The sequence below is a fragment of the Triturus cristatus genome, chromosome 9, assembly GCF_964204655.1.
Source record: "Triturus cristatus chromosome 9, aTriCri1.1, whole genome shotgun sequence".
Classification (NCBI taxonomy): Eukaryota; Metazoa; Chordata; class Amphibia; order Caudata; family Salamandridae; genus Triturus; species Triturus cristatus.
This window is the reverse complement of record NC_140592.1, coordinates 183,750,671-183,774,121: the sequence shown is the minus strand read 5'-3', so window position 1 is coordinate 183,774,121 and position 23,451 is coordinate 183,750,671. Positions and strand designations below refer to the sequence as shown.

General features: G+C 46.9%; 1 protein-coding gene across 1 annotated transcript in view; it reads left to right on the top strand.

Annotated features, from left to right (window-relative positions):
- Positions 1-23,451, top strand: part of LOC146797603 (uncharacterized) — a 327,128-nt gene that overhangs the window by 130,264 nt on the left and 173,413 nt on the right. The gene's annotated exons all lie outside the window — the stretch shown is intronic.

The window sequence follows — 23,451 nt, the reverse complement described above, 5'->3', positions numbered from 1 at the left end:
TAAAGTCGTAGGCCCATCTCTTTTCTATGAGAAAGAGATTTTGTCCACAATGCTGCTTTTAATATTACAATGAACACTCTCTCAAATTAACCATTCATGGTTAATTCCAGCGCCTTTCTCTCTGGTAATGTTAAAAATGTTGAGCATTTTTCACCATACATATTATTCTCAAATGGCACTGCATAATGTAATAGGAGTCTCCTGCCTCATTTTCCTCTTGGAGCAACAACAAAGGGGTGTGGTGTTTTCTTGGTGCCTGCTAAATATGAAGACGAAGTTCATTGTCATTGATAACAAATCAGTAGGAATCTAGGAATAATGACTCCGTGCTCATAACCTCCAGCAACCCATAAGGGCATTGGAGGATATCGAAAAGGTGCACAGTGGATTCTGTTAATAGCATGGATGCAGCATTGACATGACCAGACACTCTCTTAGTTATTATTGCCATTTTGCACATATTGCATCAATCATGTTTGTCATTAACAAATAGCTGCTATGATTCTGGAGCTGTTATAGTGAAGGGTGGTAGAGTCTGTGATCACATCCATCAAGTTTGCATTATGCTACTGATGTTCAAAATCGTCTAGCTCTAAGCTTTTGGTTACTCTTCAAATACTGCTCTTGTTCAGCTCTGTATGGATGAAGATTACTGTCCATAGCAAGCGCCCCACAGCGTTGTTGTGATTGTCACCAGAGTCATGTCTTCCACTGTCTCCCCAAGCTTGTGCATTGGCTTGCCTTAGCGATAAGAGCTACCATGTGCCCAGCACACAAGGATCTGGCATGACGTCCATTTTTATACTGATTGCAGCACGTGTAAGTGGATCTATTGACATCCCTAGGAAAGTGTACAAGTCTGATTGTTGCCATGTGACTGCAGGCTGTACGCAGGGTACGAGAGGCACCACTACACCTTTTACTCCTGTAAACAATCTGTGTACCAACATTAAGTCTGGAAAGCCTTTGGCACGTTCCCCTGGTGGCTGACTCCTACAGGTGGGTGTTATTGCAGTTGCAGATCTGCCGCTTCACCGAGAAATTGTGGTGAGACTGGCAGGGGATTTCTATTGTCAGCCAGTATTAGTTATTGCATGTTGATGGCAATGTTATGATACCTGAGGCAGACCAACTGCAAGTTGCTTCCCTTCTCTGGGTTCTCTTGCAAATTAATTAATTTAGGCACATAAAGCAATTTTTGAGTAACTTCATGGCTCTTTCGGTACTGCATTGATGGGTACTCGGTTGTATTTCCTCTTTTTTCTATAGGCTAGACTGTTTTACAGGCTCCACAACTATGATTTAACTGGTTAGTTGCTGTCATCTGTTGGAAGGTAGAAGAATGGCTTCATAGTGTAGTGTGTATATTGGAATATGCTCACACAGTATGATGCAATTCCTGTATCTGTTTTTTAGTAACCTTGCATTTGGCATGGGATGCGTTTTATCAGTCACACGTTTTAATGTGATAATGGAGTGGGCATGTTAGTGTAGGATGTGTATTTCCTGTGTGTCATTGTGACATTTCCCTGAATAATGTTTGCAAAGGCTGTCTGCATCATTCGCAGTGCCCCATTAAATGTAGAAAGCCCTAGCAAAACCAATAGGTTTCGTCTCTTAAAGGCAATTACCAAGCTTTTCGTTTTGTCAATGTATGGTTAGCAAAAGGTAAAATTCCAAAATGGCCACAGACATGTGCATGCTGTGAGGTTCCTTTTGAAATGTTCATCTGTTTTATTGGGAGACAAAACATTCCAAGATGGCCACTGATACATTGTGAGGCATGCATTCACATGACCCCACACAGACATCCATCTTGAAATGTTCTTTTCCATGAAAGAAAAAGCATTGTAAAATGGTTGCCCATGCATTCTGACACTGATGTCCCTCTTTGCATTTTTTTAAACTTTACTATTTCAAGATAGCCCACAGAAATATTAGAGAACCAAATGAAAATAAAATAAAAAACAAGCATGCGGGCAATGCCATGCTAGCGAAATAAAGTGAGCAGAGGAAATGGTTTAAAAAACATTAAAAAAAATAAAGAATAAACATGAAGGGGAGGGTAGCAATGGATGAGCAGGTAAGCTTGCATCCCAATAACAGCGTGATGCTGCCTGGCCCTTGCACTATAAATTAAATAAACATTAAAAAAATTGTATTAAAAAGATGAAGTGGGGCAGCCAGGGATGGGAGGCATGAAAGTGCAACAGATGAGCAGATGGGGAGGCGAGAAAGAGGAAATTCTGACACTCCCAAAGAGTACTAAAATACAAATGAAAATAGGGGCTGATTATAAGTTTGGCGCAGTTACATTGGTTCTCTGCAACCCAATGCAAGGAACGCCCGCTGTATTGAGAATTGAACTTGTGTACGACAGACAGCCCTTTGCCTTTCCCATGGTGGTGCCTGAATAACAGGCACCGCAATGAGAAAGGAAAAAAGTTCCAGCACGGCATGGACGCTGATGTCCATGCTGTGCTGGAACTTTGGGGGTATACAGACATGGGGGCACTTGTTGTGCCCCCTGAATGTATCCCAATGGTGGGGGGCCATGGCCCCCTTTGTTCCTCCACTGCCAGCCTTTTCATGGGGGCGCTCCCGCCATGAAATGGCTGGCGGTGCCGGAACTTGTAATATGCTCAGTGGGAGTGCGCCAGTCCCGCTGAGCGTCTTACATTGTGGCGCAGCTGTGTCACTGCCAGGGAATTACTGTTTCCTGGCGCAGAGCGTGGTCCTCCGCCACAACAACTTTCAAAGTCGTAATGCAGAGGACGGTGGACCACCACCGCGAGTCTGGAGGTCGGAAGACTGCCAAACTCGAAATCAGGCCCATAGTTCTCTGATGTCAGCAATGGAGGATACAGCTCATCCAGTCAAAACAATGGAATAGAGCTTCTATGCTTTAAGGGTGGCACAGAAATAAGAATAGGGAGGAGAGGCAAGGATTTAGGATCTAACAGAGGTAGATAGTAAATGTTTCAAATTACAGTCAAAGGGCTGACCTAGAGCCCAATCCACGTATTATTGTATTGTAGATAATAGGGTGTATATTTATGACCTTGTTACACAGTGAAGCTCAGCAAGTCACCTTGCTGCGCTGCGCTGGGCTGCGTGACAAGTAAAGGTCAGGAATGCACCGTATTTAAGGCAATACAGCGCATTCCTGCCTTTTCCCCTGAGCTGGCGCCCTTTTGCCAGCCTAGCGCGAATACAGGCACCCTTGCACCATGGTACAAGGTTGCCTGTATTTGCATGCAGGATTGTTTTTGTGCAGCAAGGGGCATCTTCCTGCACAAAAGCAACCCTTAGAGGCACATTCCTCTTTCTATGTGTGCTGAAGAGTGCAGCATACATGGAAAGAGGAAGTAACAAGGAGAAATAAATATATTTCTCCCTATTACACCTCTCCTGGGACGGCATATCTTTTTCGTGCATTCCCTGGTGTGTCAAAAACCATGAAAGTTGCTTGAGAACACCAGTGCAATGCCTCCCTTGCGCAGAGTAAGGCAACGCAGCAATTTAGAATTGTTGCTTTACTTCAGATTTATAGAGCCACTCAGGGCCATGCAAAGTGGCCTTGTGTAGCTTCATAAATCTCACTTAAGGTTTGTGTTGCACATGTCCCACAATGCGTGGTGCAAACACAATGCAAATTCGCTCATAAATAGGCCCCTTTGTCTCTGTCAATAGGCATCTGAAGTGGAAATGGTGGTTACATCCTGTTTTACATTTTGCACTAACAAATACTTCCAGGCATCACCTGGAGGAAAGAGAAAACAGTTCAATAAAGGGGAATTCCATGCACAGTAATGGATGGAGCGACCGTTTGCGTACTTTATTCTCAATTGCACGGATAAAGACTTGAAATTCAGCACCAAAACAAACCTGACACCATGTACGTAATATTGTCCCTGTGTGTTTTTTCTACTGATTTTGGAGTAGCTGACAATCAGGTTGGAGGTCTTCACCATTAGCAACAATGTTTGCCTATTCTGGTATTAGCAGCCTCCCTGAAGCTGTTTATTCCTAATCACTTACCTCTTGTGCCTGATGATTCTAGGTTGGCCATTTTCTTCTTATTAAATTAGCCTACCTGATTACCTAGCCAGGAGTGAACATAATTAGATTTGTCATCTAGCATTTATGCTGTGTTTACTTATTCCATCGCTGCATTGGTGTTTGAGAGAATACTTGTCTTCTGCTCTCCTGCATGTGTCCGATTTAATAAAATGTATAACACTATGTTGCTAATTTATGAGAATTTTACAGGTGTACACAAATCCTTATGGTTGTGTAAAAACATTTTTAAAGCCTCTATGTACAGGAGCGAGTGTGCATTAAGGCAAATAAATATATTATGGGGGGAGGATGTGGCCTAACGGCTAGAGCTGTCAACTTCAAAGTTGGGGTTTGAGTCTCAACAGGGATGCTCAACTTCCTGTGATTCTGGGCAAATCACGTAATCTCCCCGTGCCTAACAAAAGGAATGTGTCCATCTGTAATGTAACTGGTGCTCATGTAAAGTGCTGTAATACCTTCGGGTCGAGTTTGTGCTATATAAAATTCCCCCCAAAAAAACATTAAAGGTATTTTACATCCATCATAATATTTTGACATGACCCTATCATGGAAACACACTGGATACTTACTACAGTTCTGTCCAATTTGATATGGAGAAGGTGTCCTTTGAACCTGAAGCTATCAAATCTGTGAAAGATATACAGCAATACATCAATTAGTAGTAGTTGATTGTAATGTAAAAAAAAAAAAAAAACAATAGTGAAAATCTAAAAAGACTGGTTTTATTTTTTTCTTTCAAGTAACTTACCTGAGAAGGTATAACACTTTTTTGTGTTCTGCTTTTCACTGGGGTAGTAGAAAGCAAAGGTCTCTTACCACACTTTTTTACCCCACTAATGGAGGGTGAAGGGATTGTCTTCTATTTGGTACTGTTGTAGGAGATCTGTCTTCCATCTACCTCTGCTACCCCTTGGTCGATATCTAATGGCAGAGTTGCTAGTATTAATCACTACAAGTTGGGAGTGATTGTTTAAAAAATGAGAATTCAAGGGTGTCATTAGTATATCCTTCCAAAATCAATATCTCTCAAATAGATACACGGACACATGGACAAGTAATACTGGGTACTCTTACAATGAGAGAGGGTGGATGTATTTCACTACACTAGGTGATTCCTAAAAAGGACTGAGATCTCACCCACCAAGTGCTTACTATATTTCCAAAATGTAACAGTTGCAGAATCTCCCTGGAGCTCTTAAAGGGGAGTGGGTAAAATGTTGGATGGTCCATATTGGTGAAGTGAAAGGGACATAAAAAGCATGATGGGTGGTGTGTCTTGAAAATCCTTTATTCATTGACTCCCTACCAGATGAGTAAACATAATGTACAAAGGGGCTTGTACAATGCAAACCCCCAAAATAGAGTCAGCATGTTTTTGTCTCCTCACTTATAGCCCTATCCAGGTCTGGGAAATTCTTCAGGACTAGCCCCACTGTCTTTCTATGCTAACCCAACCAAGTGTGGTTTGTTTGTTTATTTGTGTGTAGGGGAAGAAAAAGGGAAAGAGAAAATATATAGAAATAACTACACCCGAATTGAGATGGTACAACATCTGGCTCTGTGGTTTATTAAGACAGTAAAAATCACAACATTTGTTATAACTTGATTTATAAAGTGAAGAGATCAAAGCTAATTTCTATATTTCTGTTAGCTGTTAAACACTTTAATATGTAACCCGCCGCTGTACTCGGCGCTCACAGGTATGGTATGATTACATTATTCCATAGTGCAACCAAGCCACTATAGAGCATAATGCTGAACCCTTATGTGTAGTGGAGCCATCTCTTAGTCCCAAAGAAAGGGCACAGTGTATCACTAGGCAATACACTTAGCCTATCGTGAACTGGTGAACACGATTACTAAAAGTAATGCTGAATAGACTCTTACAGAAATTTCTATTACTGGATTATTGAATGTATGCCCAGTGGTCAAAGGGTAGAAGTTAAATTTAAAACAGAAAAAGGTACCCTGTACTGGACAATATGAAGTGAACATCTAACTTCATCCAATAAATGTATGCATCGTGTTACACCTGGCATCCTTGGTGTGGTTCTCTCATAGCTTTTGCCTTCAGTCCTCCCGTTTTGCTGCTTTGTTTTTGCATTGGCTTTACAACTGCTAACCAGTGCTAATGTGCTTGTGCTTGCTGCTTAAAACATGGTAGAATTGGCTTGCATTCAACTGGTCTGTTCAATTTACTTGTAAGTCCCTAGTAAAGTGGCATTACACAAGCCCAGGACCGGTACATTAAATGCTACTAGTGGGTGGTAATTGAAGGGCTACTAACGTGCCATCCACTCAAGTAGCCCTTTAAACATATCTGAGACCTGTCATTGCATCCTGTGTTTGCAGTTTTAAACGTCCTGGTAATGAAAAACTTGTAAAGTTGTTTTTCCCTACTGCAAAGCCTACCACTCCCATAGGATAACATTGGAGTTACCTTGTTACATTTAAAAAGCTGTAACTTCCAATTGGGAGCAAGTTGAAAAGTCAAGTTTGGTGTCTAAGGAATCGTAATTAAAAGTCCTCTTCAATGGTAAATTTGGATTTATAATCACAATTCTGAAAATAACACTTTTAGAAAGTTGCCATTTTCTTGTCCCAACCATTTGGTATCTGCAGCCTGATCCAGGGTCACTTGACTCGGTGCAGTTGGTTTTTGCCCTTTGTTTATTGCTCCTAGGTAGTGAGACAAAGGAAAGATAGATGCTGGCATGATAGACCACTTTGCCACGCTGCAGCACTATCAAAGCACAGGGATGCATCATATCTACGAGGATATGACGGATCCCTTTGCTCTCCCCTGCGCTGGCACACAATTCGCTGCCATGCGCCAATGCAGGCACCGTAGTACCATGGGGCAAGGATGCCTGCATCATGAGGATGATTGTTTATGTGCAGGAAGGTATCCCTTCCTGCCCTTCCTGCACATAAACAATTTGAAATGGAGTTTTTCAACTTCTATGTGGCTGCATTAGCACACATTAAACTTGTAAAACGTCATTTTTTTATTAATTGTTTATGTACAGGAAGGGACAACTTCCTGCACATAAACAATCATAAGAGGTGATTCTGCAGCACACATAGAACGAGGGGAAAAAATTAGGATAAACTAATACATTTCTCTTCGTTGCACCTCCCTATGACTACCCTGGGGAAGCGTAGCATTCAGACAGATTTTCAGGTTTATGATTTCTAGTAAATCTGGAAATGTGTCAGATTCCATGGGTGTTGCGTGGGCACACCCACAGCAACACCCATGGAACCCATGGATTGCACCTTTCACGCAAAGTGCTGCATGTAAAGGGGCCCTATTTACGAGGACAGGAAAAGCCATGAAGGGTAGCTTTTCATGTCCTTGCAAATATGGGGAAGCAAAAGGCTCTGCCAGTGTGTCACAAAAAGTGACGCTCCGGTGGCGCAAGGGGCTTGTAAATAAGCCACAGAGCAAATCAGCCCTTTGTCAATTAACCTATAATGACAGACAGATTAGTTGTTTCTCATTAGCAACATGGGAAAAAATGTTGGCATATTAGTTTTGTACCTGGTGAACGGAAGAATAGTCACAAGATGGTCAGAACATCGTATGGTGACAACTGATGTCACAAATGGTCGATCTGGAGTATAAAAAGTGACTTTACTGAGAAGAAGGGGTCCTCTTTCTTCTAGTGTTCAGCTGAGCCGTCTTGCGTCTTTGCCCTTCCATTTTTCTCCATCCTCCTTGTTGACTGACTGCCTGCCTGCCAGACTATTTTTCATGCTCCTTGTTTTTTGTTTACTCCCTTGATGATGAACTTGCCTGCTGGACAATTTGGAGTTGTCTAGTGAGAGAGCAGACCTGATTATTGCTCCACTCTCTTGCATATGCCCATGGATTTTCCTTGATTCCTTTCCCCAAGCTAGGAGAACTGTTGTGAACCATCCTCCTGCCTTTGTTGGTGGTAGGAATCTCTAACTCTAAACCATCCGTTTATGGATTCTTTTATTTAAAAATAGATTTACTTTGGCTGCGTGATTATATATTTTGAGCTGTTAGACTAATGACAAAGCTTTTAAAATGTTAAATATATGCATTGATTTTGGGTCTTTCACACAATAATCAAATGTTTAAATTTGTCTGGGTCTTTTATTGTGTCTTACCATTCTATTCACAGAAACAGTGCTTACAACTATCTGATTGCTAAATGCATGATAGAGAGAGTCATAGATTATTTTCAGAACATCAGCTTCTTTTGTTCTTGTTCTGTGTAGCCACAACAGAGCTCTTGGTTTGCATAATTCTTTTCCGACTGAACTTCTTTAAGGGGTTGGGTCTTCCAATTGCACTACTCTGTTTCTATAGCATGGTTCTGAGAGTAGTGTATTTGAACCTGCTCTCTAATTTGTAAGTTGGCTACCAATTATTGTTTCTCACTGGGTGGCCGACAGTGGGAAATTCTGAATTTTCACCCCTCACTACAAAGGTCCATCTGAGGATCGATGCCTCTGAGGGTGAATTATAGAATCTGGGGCCAGTGTGAGAAAACCCCAAACAGTGCTTCCTCTGCAACAAAACTTGAGGCCTGCAGGTCAAAGCCGATATTAGCAGCAAATGTTAACTCACTGAAGCCTCTTGCTTCCTTGAGGACAAACGCAGACATCATTGGGAAATTTTAAACAATTCTCTTGTGCATCCACACTGCACAAATATCCAGCAACATGACTGAATACGTTGAAACATGCAAATACAATGAACAGTCTTTTTAATGACATATTTAACACACGATGAAAGGTATCATTGTTAAAAAAACAAAAAAAGGACAGGCAATTTCCTTCACACAACAGAAATAGATCTCTCCCTGTAATCATTCATAGATCACCCACTTATTCTGTAGCTCACAGCAGTAGTGTGAGTGACAGGTTACACCCAAAGAGGCTGAAACTGGTGAGTAGTAAATTGCAGACACACACTTAAAATGAACAATAGAATATTGGGATCTAAAATGTAGCCAGAGTTTATTTAATGCACCAAAGTGTAACTCCGGGCAATCAATACTGCGGATGATGAATGTAAATTATAGTTTAAGCTCCTGAAATTATACATTTTAGTATACACCTGGAACAGCTGGAAAAATGGGGATGTCAAAGGAAGGTCACTTGTGTGAGGGGCCTGGTGCTACGTCAGGCTAAACCTTGTCGCTACAACCTCAACAAATAGAGCATGGAGTGGGCTGTCCAGACTCCATGTCTTGGTCCTACCTAGTGTTTATAGGAAACAATGCCACCCAGGTCAGAAACTGATGTTACAGACCAATGCTCTATAAGAAGCATTGCACAAACGCTGCAAGACAAAGCAGTGATACTTTACAAGACAGAAAATATAGTCATTAATAGTGACACTAGACTAGTGGCCATGCCCCTATAATATGTATCGCGAAGATGGGCTGGCACAGTATCCCTAGGAACCTGGGTATCAATATAAAGAATTGAACAGTGAACAGAGTATTGGGCAGGCTGGGGATAAACAAATTTCTTCTTCATGATCTAAAAAACATAATTTTATTTTAATGCAATGCAATAGGTAACCAGGATGCTTGTGGGATAAAATACACATACTGGACACACAAATAAGTTCAATACTACGAATGTGAAAGAAGTTTATGTTGCATTCAATTTTGAAGAAAAAAGAAATTTCAAAATGTTGCTACAAGTGTAATAGGTGTGATGGCCAAGAGCTATTATGAATAAAATGTGCAATAAATGAAGGGACATAAGTGAAGGATGTTTGAACAGTAATGGCTTTCAGTGGGGTATTAGGCGATGTTTGTGAAACTTTGAACAGCAGGACCTCTTCTGCTTCACTAATGCGATGATTGATGGACAGTGCACAGTTATAAAGATATCAACGTATTGACCCAAAAGAGGTAATTTGCACAGGCCCTCATTTGGATGGTGTCAACGACATTGTTGAGGTAGCAACCCTACCGGACAAAAAAGGGGGGCCAAAAATAGAGATGCTTCTGGAGGGAAAAACACACTGAGAATTGGGGTCCTTGTGCAACAGAAGCTTACTTTCCTACAATAAAAAGAGTTTGGTGGCCTGGGTTACTCCGTCTCAAACGTGATCGATATCCCCTACGCTGTTTTACTAGTCCATTAGATCTAGGGCTCACGGTGTTATGGTATTTATTTTTTTGACATTTCCGTCTGTATTCATCCATATTTATTTTTTGCTAATTTTATCTGTATTTATCCATATTTATTTTGGGTTTTGTGGAGAAATGAAGCTGAAATTAGTATATGTCCACATTTATTTAACCGATAAATATGCACTCATGCTTGAATGCCTGCCAAGTTTTAATGCTTTGAACATCCGCAGAAGATAAATCAATGCACTTATATCAGTGGCGGTTTCTGAGCACGGGCGTCGGGGCTCCGCCCCCTTTACTTCCACTGTAAAACAAAGCAAACATTATCATTATAATGTTAAATCCTTTGTTTTATTTTAAAAATCACCCTTATAAGTTTATAGAACGAGGGAGGGGCACTGCCTGCTCCACTCGCCCACACCAGCGTTGTTGCTGTGCTCAGCGATAGCAATGCAGGCACGTGACTGGTGACGAGCCTAACACAGCATTTTAATTGCTCCCCTGGGTATGCCGAAAGTCTCATTTTTTGCCGGGCTGACAATCTCTCGGCCCTGAGGCCTGTGAGGTCATCAGCTTGGCAAAGACCTTGCATTCACGCCCAGTCTCCACCCCCTGATGGCGTGGAGGTAAAGTTAGACCCAGGCGTTTTGAATTGAAGCCCGGTATCTCTAAGCCTCCACGTCAATCAGAGAGTGGTGAGAGCGCTGTCACCCCGCCCTTTCCCAACTCATTACAGGTTGGGAAAGGATGTGGCAGGCGGGAAGGCAATAAATCGAGACTGCGAAGACTCCACTTGAGTGGCATCTGAGGCAGCGAGTGCTTCCACTTATGAGAGTTCTGTCTTCAGTGCCATTTAATCAAATGTGCATGCTGTGTGTGTGTCTGTTCAGACAGACAAATGATTTGCTGCAGTGCCTGCAGCTAGTGAGCTGTTACAGAGACCAAAAGCACTGCAGGTTCCTGTCGTCATGATGCATGTGAAGGAGTTGTGCCGGTACTCAGAAGTTCACCAAGTAAGGACCGCAAAAAGAAATTGACAGCTGCCGGGCCCAGGCCCATCTTGTTAGTTGCAATTGGGCCATCCATTGTACGTGGGGGTGTACTACAGCAGGCTTTGGGAGGTGGCGGGGCACTTAAAATGATGGGAACCCTATAAGCAAGGGCATATTATGGAAAAGTCCATTTGTCAGAAGCACAGCGCCATTTCTGTCGAAATCCGACACTATTTTAAAACATATCTTGTCCTGTTTAAATGAGTTACAATTTCCAATGGTACTAATATAAGCTGGGACTCATGCTGTTAATGAGAAAATTGGGATTATAAGAGCGTAACATCACTTTCTAATGTTTGCTTGAAAAAAATGTTTTACAAGTTGCTTTTGGTGCAATGTAAATATGTTTTTGTAAGCGCCTAAGGTGAAACTCTGTGGACCAGAGAATTCAGCCAAATGTGCAGTGCAATTATTATGAAAATTGCATCTGCCTTTCAACATGCATGCACCTACTTTTCACTCACTACCCTCAACTTTGTTCATTTCCAATCGCAAATGTCATCATAGCTGCCAAACTCCGAGACTGCTTATGTGTGGCATGTCCATGTTTTGAGTGCATTTGTGTGTTACATTAAAATGCGTAAAGTGACACTTTACCACAAGTATAGGAAACTAATTATGCATATGTAATGAGAAAAGTTTCAGAAATGATTCTGAGACACCTTCAGCTATTTTTACTTTTATAGCCAACAGCAAAGTTGCATTCTGGGATTTGTAGTTTTGTTCTTGGAGATTTCTGGAAGACAAATAAGTAGATTGGGTTGAAACTTGCATCTATGCCAGCCGCCTGGATAAATATGTTTTTAAACTTTAGGTCTAGGCAGAAATGTAGGGGGCAGTAAAACATTGTTTTTTCTGATGTACTCAGTTAATTAGGTGACAACTGCTGGGGGCATGTATAGTCTGTCAATCAACCCTTGCTGGTATTGTGCTCAAACTTACAAAGGCTACTTCTGCTGTGCACGTTAGCATTTGCGAATTATTTTTTGTTATTCACTATAAAATTAGGCGTGCATAGTTCCTCTCTCATGGCTTTGTGTTGAGATCCATATTACAAATGCTACTATTTCAGCAGCAGGATGAGAAGTAGATTATGTGCTCTAAAGTCATTCGAAAAAGGAGTAAACATTTCTAGGAAAGCTATTCCTTTTTGCTCTTTTTATTTAAAAAATAAAATGAGCTGAAAAATGCAGCTTTTTATCCTACTTTTGTTATATACGATTTGCACAGGAAATGGCCACTAACCTCCTCAAAAAATGCCGTGCCAGTCCTACACACACCAAGCCCAGCCACACCACTCACAAACCTCACCAGCCGCCACTGACTTATATGAAAATATGCAAATTTCAGTATCAACATTGTGCATATCTACTGCTGTTAAATCCTTTTTGCTACAATTCATTTCTTTTTTAACATCCGTACCTATCAATCCACACAGGTATTGGCCTGGCAGTCATGGAAGACAGTGTTTAGAATTACTCAAAAAGCAACCCAATTTCAATTTTTATCCACATTTAAAAATACATACAGACAAGAAAACAAATGTTTTCTGTCTGTATTTATCTGTAAAAACCTGTAAAAATAGAAAACAGGGAGCCTTAATTATATCCTAGATCATGTGTAATACAGTGGATGGGATATCTGTCATATTTGAGATAGAGTAGCTCATCTGCCAAACTTTAAATCAGGCCCTTAGTGATGAAAGAGAGAACATGATCGTTAAAGAAGCCGTCAGTATTCAATTGCTTGGTCACAGTGAAAAGTGATCGTGGCACAGCGTGTTCAAAACCAGTGAGCACTAGGGACTTTAGGTCCCTCAGAACATATCCAGCTTGGTGACCCAGTGTGTTTCTTATCACCTTTGAATTCAAAAAGCATTTACAAACAAGGTATTAGATACAAACCAGTGGCACATATATACCTATGTAACCGCTGGGAGATTATCCAGGTCAGACTTTACAATGCTGTGTTCACAAGATCTTTTTGATCACCAAAAGCTTCAAGGTTGACCTTCCTCTCTTCAAGCTTTTGAGTGGGGAGAATTTGTGTGTGTGCCACTGATAAAGAGTGCTAGGCCTGAGTTAGTTATGGTGTCAAGCTAATGATCAAGGCTGTAGGTCCGATTGGGAGAAGTTATGTCAAAGGTTATGTCTGGTCTGTTTGTTATGAAAGCAAAGCAGTACACCTGACTTATTTGGTACAGAATATGTTTAAAACAATGATCCTTTACAGATAGCCTTCTATTATACAGTGTTAAAGCCTGTAGATAAGTATGTTATCACATTGACTATCACAGATCACCATAGTATACAGTGGTTTTGGTGTTGGTTACCTCACTGACAAACCAGGAGGGAATTTTTTATTGTGAAACGCATATGTTGAAACCAATTGACCTTTAAAGGAGGATTATTATTATTATATTGTTTTATAGCCTGTTGACAGGTATTTTTTGTTACAATTAATCTAACTGATTAACATAGTATGCAAGGGTTTTGATTACCCCATCTAACACCCCATTGGTTAGTTTAACATTGTTTCAATTAATTATACGGCCTTTTGGGACGGGTTGTATATTACTTTGCCAACAGTAATTGTACATATTTTTGTATATGTTAGAACTGTATGCCTGATGGTGGTCTTTTGGGACAGCAGGTGCTCAACATATAGGCTTGAGGTGGGCATGGTGGTAAGCCAATGGTAAGAGCTGAAGGTGTTAGAAAAATGTAGAGAGTTTATGATGATCTGATAATAGTTTATTGTCTCTTTTTTGTTGGGTTTTCTACCAATTCCAAAAACCGAGGGGTGGAGAGAAGATGTTTAACACAGTCCAGCACACAGTCTCCCCAAATAAAATTATTAAATAAATCAGAATGTGCTGTTCCGCTGGGTAAACAAAAGTTACTTTGAACTTTGGTTGTAATAAAATGGTCCTGGGGATCCTCTCAATAGGATGCAAAATCCCGCACCCACCGAGGTGGCATCCTTCATCATCAGACTTGCTCCTCGCTGAGTGGGCCCTGCAATACTCATTGAGCTCCCAAAAATGGGGCTCTTTGGCGGAGATTTTGTTTTTCTCTAGCATGACCCGGTATTTGCCAGAGCTCAGGCAGATGCCCCGGTGATGTGAAGGTTGTGTGCCGGTAGATTGGGCATGGAGAAGTGAATTAAGAGTGACTATGGGTGCCCCTTTTATGTCCTTCATTTCTGGCTGGTCACCTTGACAAGGTTAAAAACAAGACTGAACCAAAACCGGCACTGATGAGCTCTTGGTTGTGTCCAGTAGAGTCCACATATTTTATGCCTTAAGGTTCCAATACAGTTTTTGCCATTTCATCAGGACCATAGAAAGACCATAATCTACAAAATATATGTGAATCAAATATAAAGTAAAACAACCTTTCTCTGGCATATAGTTAACCCTTCACCAACTTAGGTGCCGATCACGATCCGTTAAAAACCGGGTACGAACCGTCGGACGGAGCATATTCTCCGTCCGACGCGTACCCGGTCGTCAAAATATACCAACATGGAATTACGATTCGCACGGAAACACCATTTCCGTACGAATCGTACAAAACCCCGACCGACGAAAATAAACATACAAATGCGATCCGGGAAAGCGCCGACCTGACGTCGGGACGCACGCAGCCTGCCATTCACGAACCAGGAATTACAATTCGCACCGACGTCATCCCGCACGGTGAATATTTTCCGGCAGCCAAAAACTGCCGGGAAATCTGGACGACGCGAACAAGGAGTACCAGTACGCGACGGACAGACAGGACGACGCGAACGAGGAGTACCCGTACGCGACGGACAGACATGGACCCGAACCTACGTGTCATCCCGGCCCTCATAGCAGTTGACCTCCTCTACAGGTTACGACGCAGACGCCGCAGAAGGTCAGAAAAACAAAGGGAGGGGGGAAAGGGGGGGGGCAGGACCAGGGGCAGGCCACAAAACCCCCACCAAAGTCACACAGCACACATGCCCTGGACATACCTGACTCCCAGGCCCTGGTCACTACGAGGGGGTGGGGGCGTGTCCAGCTAAGCCAGCGACCGCCACAACGGAAGTTCTTGACGACGCGAACCTGCAACACAACCAGACAGGTACGTCCCGTACCCACGCCTTAAGAGCGTGGGTACGAGTCGTACCACGCCCACACCTACGTCACCCCAACAATGGCGGGATGGCTCGTACCCACGTGGCAAAGGCCTGGGTACGGCCCGCACAAGCATCACATAGCGTGGGGACGGATATGTACGGACCGTACCCCCACCCCGTATGCATGGAGCGTACCCCCAACCCCAACAGTGTAAGTACGACCCATACCCCCACCCGCGAATGCAAGGAGCGTACCCCCCATGCCAACAGTGTAAGTACGACACACACCCCCACCCGCAAATTCAAGGAGCGTACCCCCCATGCCAACAGTGTAAGTATGACACGTACCCCCACCCGCGTATGCAAGGAGCGTACCCCCCACCCCAACAGTGTAAGTACGACCCGTACCCCCACCCGCGTACGTATGGAGCGTACCCCCACCCCAACAGTGTAAGTACGACCCGTACCCTCACCCGCGGACGTATGGAGCATACCCCCACCCCAACAGTGTAAGTACGACCCGTACCCTCACCCGCGGACGTATGGAGCGTACCCCCCACCCCAACAGTGTAAGTACGACACGTACCCCCACCCGCGTATGCAAGGAGCGTAACCCCCATGCCAACATTGTACGTACGACACGTACCCCCACCCGCGAATGCAAGGAGCGTACCCCCCATGCCAACAGTGTAAGTACGACCCGTCCCCCCACCCGTGTACGTATGGAGCGTACCCCCCACCCCAACAGTGTAAGTACGACACGTACCCTCACCTCGAATGCATGGAGCATACCCCCCACCCCAACAGTGTAAGCACGACACGTACCCCCACCTCGAATGCATGGAGCGTACCCACATCCGTGTATGTTATGAGCGTACATATTGTGAAATAGGAGAGGTGGGTGCAGAGTCCTCCCAGCAGTGCCCAGTCACAGGAGGGGTGGGTGCCTAACACTCCCAGCAGTGCCCAGACACAGGAGGGGTGTGTGCAGAGTCCTCCCAGCAGTGCCCAGAGACAGGAGGAGTGGGTGCAGAGTCCTCCCAGCAGTGCCCAGAGACAGGAGGGGTGGGTGCAGAGTCCTCCCAGCAGTGCCCAGCCACACGAGGGGTGTGTGCAGAGTCCTCCCAGCAGTGCCCAGACACAGGAGGGGTGTGTGCAGAGTCCTCCCAGCAGTGCCCAGAGACAGGAGGGGTGGGTGCAGAGTCCTCCCAGCAGTGCCCAGAGACAGGAGGGGTGGGTGCAGAGTCCTCCCAGCAGTGCCCAGACACAGGAGGGGTGTGTGCAGAGTCCTCCCAGCAGTGCCCAGACACAGGAGGGGTGTGTGCAGAGTCCCCCCAGCAGTGCCCAGACACAGGAGGGGTGTGTGCCTATCACTCCCAGCAGTGCCCAGACACAGGAGGGGTGGGTGCCTAACACTCCCAGCAGTGCCCAGAGACAGGAGGGGTGGGTGCCTAACACTCCCAGCAGTGCCCAGACACAGGAGGGGTGTGTGCAGAGTCCTCCCAGCAGTGCCCAGACACAGGAGGGATGTGTGCAGAGTCCTCCCAGCAGTGGCCAGAGACAGGAGGGGTGGGTGCAGAGTCCTCCCAGCAGTGCCCAGAGACAGGAGGGGTGGGTGCCTAACACTCCCAGCAGTGCCCATGGAACGCAAAGGGTGGAGTAGCCACAGATACCATGCCCACAAATGTCAGTCAGGTGCACAAAGACCCTGCAGTACATGTACCACATGTGTGCGAGGCTGGGAGTATACGCATGCATAGGGCCAAAAAGAAAACATGTCCACATGAAGTCATGTCAATAGTCCACATACACAAGTACAATGACTACCAAGGATGCCACGAATGATGCAGGTAGAGAATGGCTCAGCATGCATGTGCAAAGTTGAAGGACTACGTCACACACCCAGCTAATGTACACACAGCTCTGCGCTAAAGTCAGGGGACACCCTGCAGGGAAGAAGTCAGGGTACACAGAGGAAGGAATACACCTTGGGACAATTGCAACATGCAGCAACTGCTTACATGAATGGAGAAAGCTAGCTAACACCGTGTGATGGCACACAGATCCCAGGGTCCCCCCTATGAGCAGCACACTACTACATTTCCCACACACCCAACACATGAACACCACCCACAACCATGTAGCAGCCCCACCAACAGCAATGCCAGCAAAGCAGGAGTGTTCCAAGGGCAAAAAATAAATAGCTTTATTCAGCATGATCCAAAAACTGGTATGTAGTAAGTTCAATATTTACAAAGCCCATAGGGCAGTCCAGGAGTCACAGCTGGATGGGGGACACAGTGGGATGCGTGTCCCCTAGCTTGCCTGCACAGTTACAAGCCGTTGTCTTCCACAGGGGTGAGGGCATCATGTGGGGGGGAAGGAACAGGCACCGCAGGGACAGGAGGGCGAAGGGTAGGCGACGTGGGTGCAGGGATGGAGGACTCCACCACAGGGGGTGGGGCAGGGCCAAAGGTGGATTCTAGGAGCGCGCTGCACACCTCGGCAAGGTCCTCCAGGGACTCCCCTGCACCCGAAGGAACCACAGGCCCCAAGGAGGGGGGGGTCAGAGGGATGGGTCGCAGCGCCACTGGGGGAGGGTGTGGACAGGGGGGGGGACTCAAGCACCCTGACTGTGGACTTCCTTGACCGCTTGCGGGGTGGTGTCACTGTGGGGCTCAGGGACAGAGCGGCCATGAAGGAGTCTTTGGGGGAGATGTGGCCAGGAGAGCTGAGGGGAGGGGATTTGGAGGGAGTGGATTGGGTGGAATGCGGACTCCCACTCTGGCTGCGTGTCACACGTTTGCCCCCGACCCAGTGGGTGTGCCTACTTCACCCTGTGTGTGCGTGTCAGGAGGTGTGCGGCGGACCTTCCCTGCTGGTGTGGTGCCTGTGTCTGTTGTGGTGGGTGCATGCTTACAACTGGGTGTATGTGGGACAGGCATGGGAGTGGGAAGTGTGGAAGGGGCAGGGGTAGGGGGTGGGACGTAGCGCTGCAGGAGACCCACTGCTGCAGTCAGTGTGGAGTCTATGGACCTCAGCCAGTTGCGTTGGTCAGCCTGCGATGATTGAATGCCCTCCAAGTATGCCTCCATGTTGTTGAGGACCTGGCTGTGGGCATGGAGGACATTAAGGATCGCAGTCTGACCAATCTGCAACTGACGCTGGATGTCCACAGACAAAGCATTGGCGGCAGCAGTGGAGACAGGGGCAGGGGGTGCGGTGCCTGGCAGGAAGGAGACATGTGGTGACCGGGCACGTTGGGAAGGGACACGAGCACGTGGGAGGCGGCTGATGCCAATGGAGGGGGCGGTGCGAGATGTAGGGCTTCTGTCAGATGGTGGTGCAGCCACCGCCCACTCGGAGAGATCATCCTTGGACCCGTCAGCTTCATACTCTGTTGTGCCAGTCGACAGGTCCCCGGGTTCACTCTCCTCCGCATCAGTCCCACTCGAAGTGCCAGGCACGATGTCACAGCTGGCACTGGTGCTCGGTCCCTCCGCGCCGTCTGTGTCCATGTCTCCCTCCGTGTCCCCCGACGATGCTGTGGGCAGGGTGAAGAGACAGAAATTAATCATACACCTGTATACATATGTCACATGAGTCAAATCTACTTAGGTTACAGTGCATAGCCTGAAACAAAGGAAGAGTTACAACTACAAAACAAGGTACATATGTAGGCCCTGCAAGACACAGTTGTGTGACCCACCATGCCATGGAAAAACTATGGAGAGCATGACACAATAGCAAATGAGATGACATGGAATTTTGACTGAGGAGCAAGGCCCTGGGGACAATCCAGCACTGCATCTGCACCACACAGCGTGGCAGGCAATAGGGATGAGCAGGGACCACATCCAGGAACTAGAGGCACATGCAGCATAGGTAATACTGATAACATGCCCACCCTGACTGGCACACTGCACCTTGAGTGTATGTCCAGACAAACATCACACACTGGCCAGTCCTAGCAAGGAGATTACAGGTCTTGACATGTAGGCCATGCCCGCACCACCCACCCCCTACATGAGACAAATCTGTGGAGACACAGGAAGCACTTACATCTCTTAGTCTGGGTGAAATACACATGGGATGCAAAAATTCAATATTGCACACAAACTACCCAAGGTGCGCCTGTCCAAATAATCATGTACAAATGGGCATCATCAGATGATTGCAACAAGACACACAGGCAATGGCCACCGTGAGTATGTACTTGGAAAATCAGGTCAGGCTGGACAGTGGACACTTGTAATACATCTCACGTCAATATACATGGTGCCAGGGGACAATGGCACAGAGCACAACCTATGCTGTAGACACAGAGATTGTAGACATTCTCGGATTACACACATGATACCTAGGAAAAGATGCCCCTGGGGACAGTAGTGGCCACACAACTCCATGCTCCTGAATGGGAATGACTGCAACACACGCTAACATCCCTGCACTATGCGTAACGCACACTCATGCACATCATGTCACAGGCCACCACATGGGACATGCCTGCTGGAAGGCCTCGCACTCGAGAGATTAACTCCCATGTCTGGAATCAGCATTAGTGCCAACTGACATGGAACCCACAAGTCCAGAACTGGACAGGGCACAGGCAAGGTCACTAAACCTGTTACACACCCCCCCCACACATGATGCTGCAGGCATTGTACACTTGGAGAAGGTGTCAGGCTACATAACCTTGTGATGGAGTGACTACACACAGACCAGGGAACACATTGCAAGGAGGGAAAGGGAGGCAGGAGAGCCCTGCAATACTGTGGGTAACAGGATCTGCACAGCACCATAAACCCTGGAAGTGTATCCATGGAACAGTGCACTTACAAATGCTGGTGAAACACAACAAACACACACATGTACCTACCCCCTTCCGGCTGCTGCATCTCCTGTAGGCGCCTGTCCAAGTCTGGAAAGACCACCGCCAGCACACGTTTCTGGATGTGGGAGAGACGGCGGCGCCCGCGGTTCTTATGGCTCTCAGGTGAGTCCCCCAGCAGGACCCGTGCGATCCTCCGCGTCCAGCACCGGATATCCTGCCAGCGTTTCCTCACTTGGGACAGGCGCCGCTTCCGACCATCCGCACTCCTCACGGCGCTGACGGCGTCCAGCCATATCTGCTCCTTGGCAGAGGCGTCTACCTGTGAGGATGAACAAGTGACACTACATCAATACACCTGGCACATGTCACAGGGACACAGATTAGAACACATTTGCTGTTTACAAACAAGGCATAGTATGCATCCAACGCATTGCACCTTTGTCATAGGGACATGATCCTCTGGGGGAAGGCCAAAAGCAGTACGTGCCATTGAAAGGACACAGGTGGAATGAGGGCAACTACACAATCAATGATCCAGGCTCACACTGTGCGTCACACCCACCCCTCCTGTCTCTGGGCACTGCTGGGAGTGATAGGCACCCACCCCTCCTGTGTCTGGGCACTGCTGGGAGTGATAGGCACCCACCCCTCCTGTCTCAGGGCACTGCTGGGAGGACTCTGCACCCACCCCTCCTGTGTCTGGGCACTGCTGGGAGTGATAGGCACCCCTCCCACCTGTCTCAGGGCACTGCTGGGAGTGTTAGGCACCCACCCCTCCTGTGACTGGGCACTGCTGGGAGGACTCTGCACCCACCCCTCCTGTCTCAGGGCACTGCTGGGAGTGATAGGCACCCACCCCTCCTGTCTCAGGGCACTGCTGGGAGTGATAGGCACCCACCCCTCCTGTCTCAGGGCACTGCTGGGAGTGATAGGCACCCACCCCTCCTGTCTCAGGGCACTGCTGGGAGGACTCTGCACCCACCCCTCCTGTGTCTGGGCACTGCTGGGAGTGATAGGCACCCCTCCCTCCTGTCTCAGGGCACTGCTGGGAGTGTTAGGCACCCACCCCTCCTGTGACTGGGCACTGCTGGGAGGACTCTGCACCCACCCCTCCTGTCTCAGGGCACTGCTGGGAGTGATAGGCACCCACCCCTCCTGTCTCTGGGCACTGCTGGGTGTGATAGGCACCCACCCCTCCTGTCTCAGGGCACTGCTGGGAGTGTTAGGCACCCACCCCTCCTGTGACTGGGCACTGCTGGGAGGACTCTGCACCCACCCCTCCTGTCTCAGGGCACTGCTGGGAGTGATAGGCACCCACCCCTCCTGTCTCAGGGCACTGCTGGGAGACATCAGGCATTCCCCCCCTACAGTACATAGCATGTGTGTCACATCTGGACACAATGGCAGAAGTCACAGTCACAAAAAAAGGACACAGTCTGTGCCAGTGGACACTGCACTCACCTGATAACCTGGTCGCCCATACAGCATGGGGTACCGTGGGAGGATCACATCCACCAAAGCCATGTTCTCCTCCAGGGTGAATGGCTGTGACCTCTCCACAGCCCTTGACATGGTTCCAGGGAATCAGTAGCAGCAGCTGGGTCGTGGAATACAGAGATGTGCAGGCAAGTGCTCCCTCATGGGACCTGGCTGCCTTATATCTGCCTTGCTGGCCCATCTCATGCACAGGAGTACAGAGTGATTAGTCACTCACATTTGCATCCTATGTTTCCTCCAATCCCTTCAAACCTAGCAGTCTGTGGGTTCTCAATTTGTTTTTTTCTCCTGCATGATGTCAGCCCCACAAACACATTGCAACAAAGTAGATTCATTCCAACTGACTTCTGCTGTGCACCTTCCTGAACAAATTCAAAATTTGAACTTGGTCTCCATGACAACCAGCATGCATGTAGGCCTTAATACTTGTCCCTCATGTGTCCCCTATGTAATTTGGAGCTTCACACACAGGTACAGTGCGTTCCGGGGCCCTAGGGCACCCCAAATGCATAGCAACGGCCCGTACACGCGTGCCTACGTTCACTATCACTATGGGTGTCCTCGCGTATGCGTACTCGTAGTGGTACGGGCCGTACACATGCATGTACGCTCCCTATCACTATGGGTGTCCTCGCGTATGCGTACTCGTAGTGGTACGGGCCGTACACACGCCTGTACGCTCCCTATCACTATGGGTGTTCTCGCGTATGCGTACACGTAGTGATAGGGAGCGTACAGGCGCGTGTACGGCCCGTACCACTACGTGTACGCATACGCGAGGACACCCATACTGATAGGGAGCGTACAGGTGCGTGTACGGCCCGTACCACTACGTGTACGCATACGCGAGGACACCCATAGTGATAGGGAGCGTACAGGCGTGTGTGCGGCCCGTACCACTACGAGTACGCATATGCGAGGACACCCATAGTGATAGTGAACGTAGGCACGCGTGTACGGCCCGTACCACTACGTGTACGCATACGCGAGGACACCCATAGTGATAGGGAGCGTACAGGCGCATGTACGGCCCTACCACTATGGGTGTTCTTGCGTATGCATACTCATAGTGGTACGGACCGTACACATGCCTGTACGCTCACCATCACGATGGGTACACATACGGCAGCACTCCCATAGTGATATGGGAACGTACACAGGCCCTCTTAGCAGCAGTACGGCGGTTTTCACACATCACAGTGGTGACAGGCAGCACACAGGAAGGAATAGGGCGGACATACTTGTCCATGGATGGACATCAAGGCATTGTCTGTGCATTACTACATGTGTGGGGCACAGGTGTGACAGGCTGTGATGTGGAACATTACTCCTGAGTCGAGAAGGCACCAGATGTATGATGAGATGTGTACAGATGTAATGTGTGACGGTGCAATGTGTGCCAGGCATGCCCTTGACTCCTTGGACATGTGTGCATGTCGTACTGCACACTTGGGATGACCGACACTGGCATGGCACGGACACCAACACACGGAAGTGTCCCCTGATGCCCGGTACAGGGGTTACCACACCTGACTTGTCACTACCCACCGTGCACGATGTGACTATGTCATGTATGTGTGGGGGCTTCCCATTAGGTTGATGTTGGAGCACCCTCAAAAGCTGCAGCTGTTGCAGCAACCAACATGTGTCTGTGTGTAGATTGACATTGCACACTGTTCCGCACACCATGCCACATGTGGTATCGGATGTGAGGTGCGTATGTATGCATGGGACACGGAGTAGCGTGACA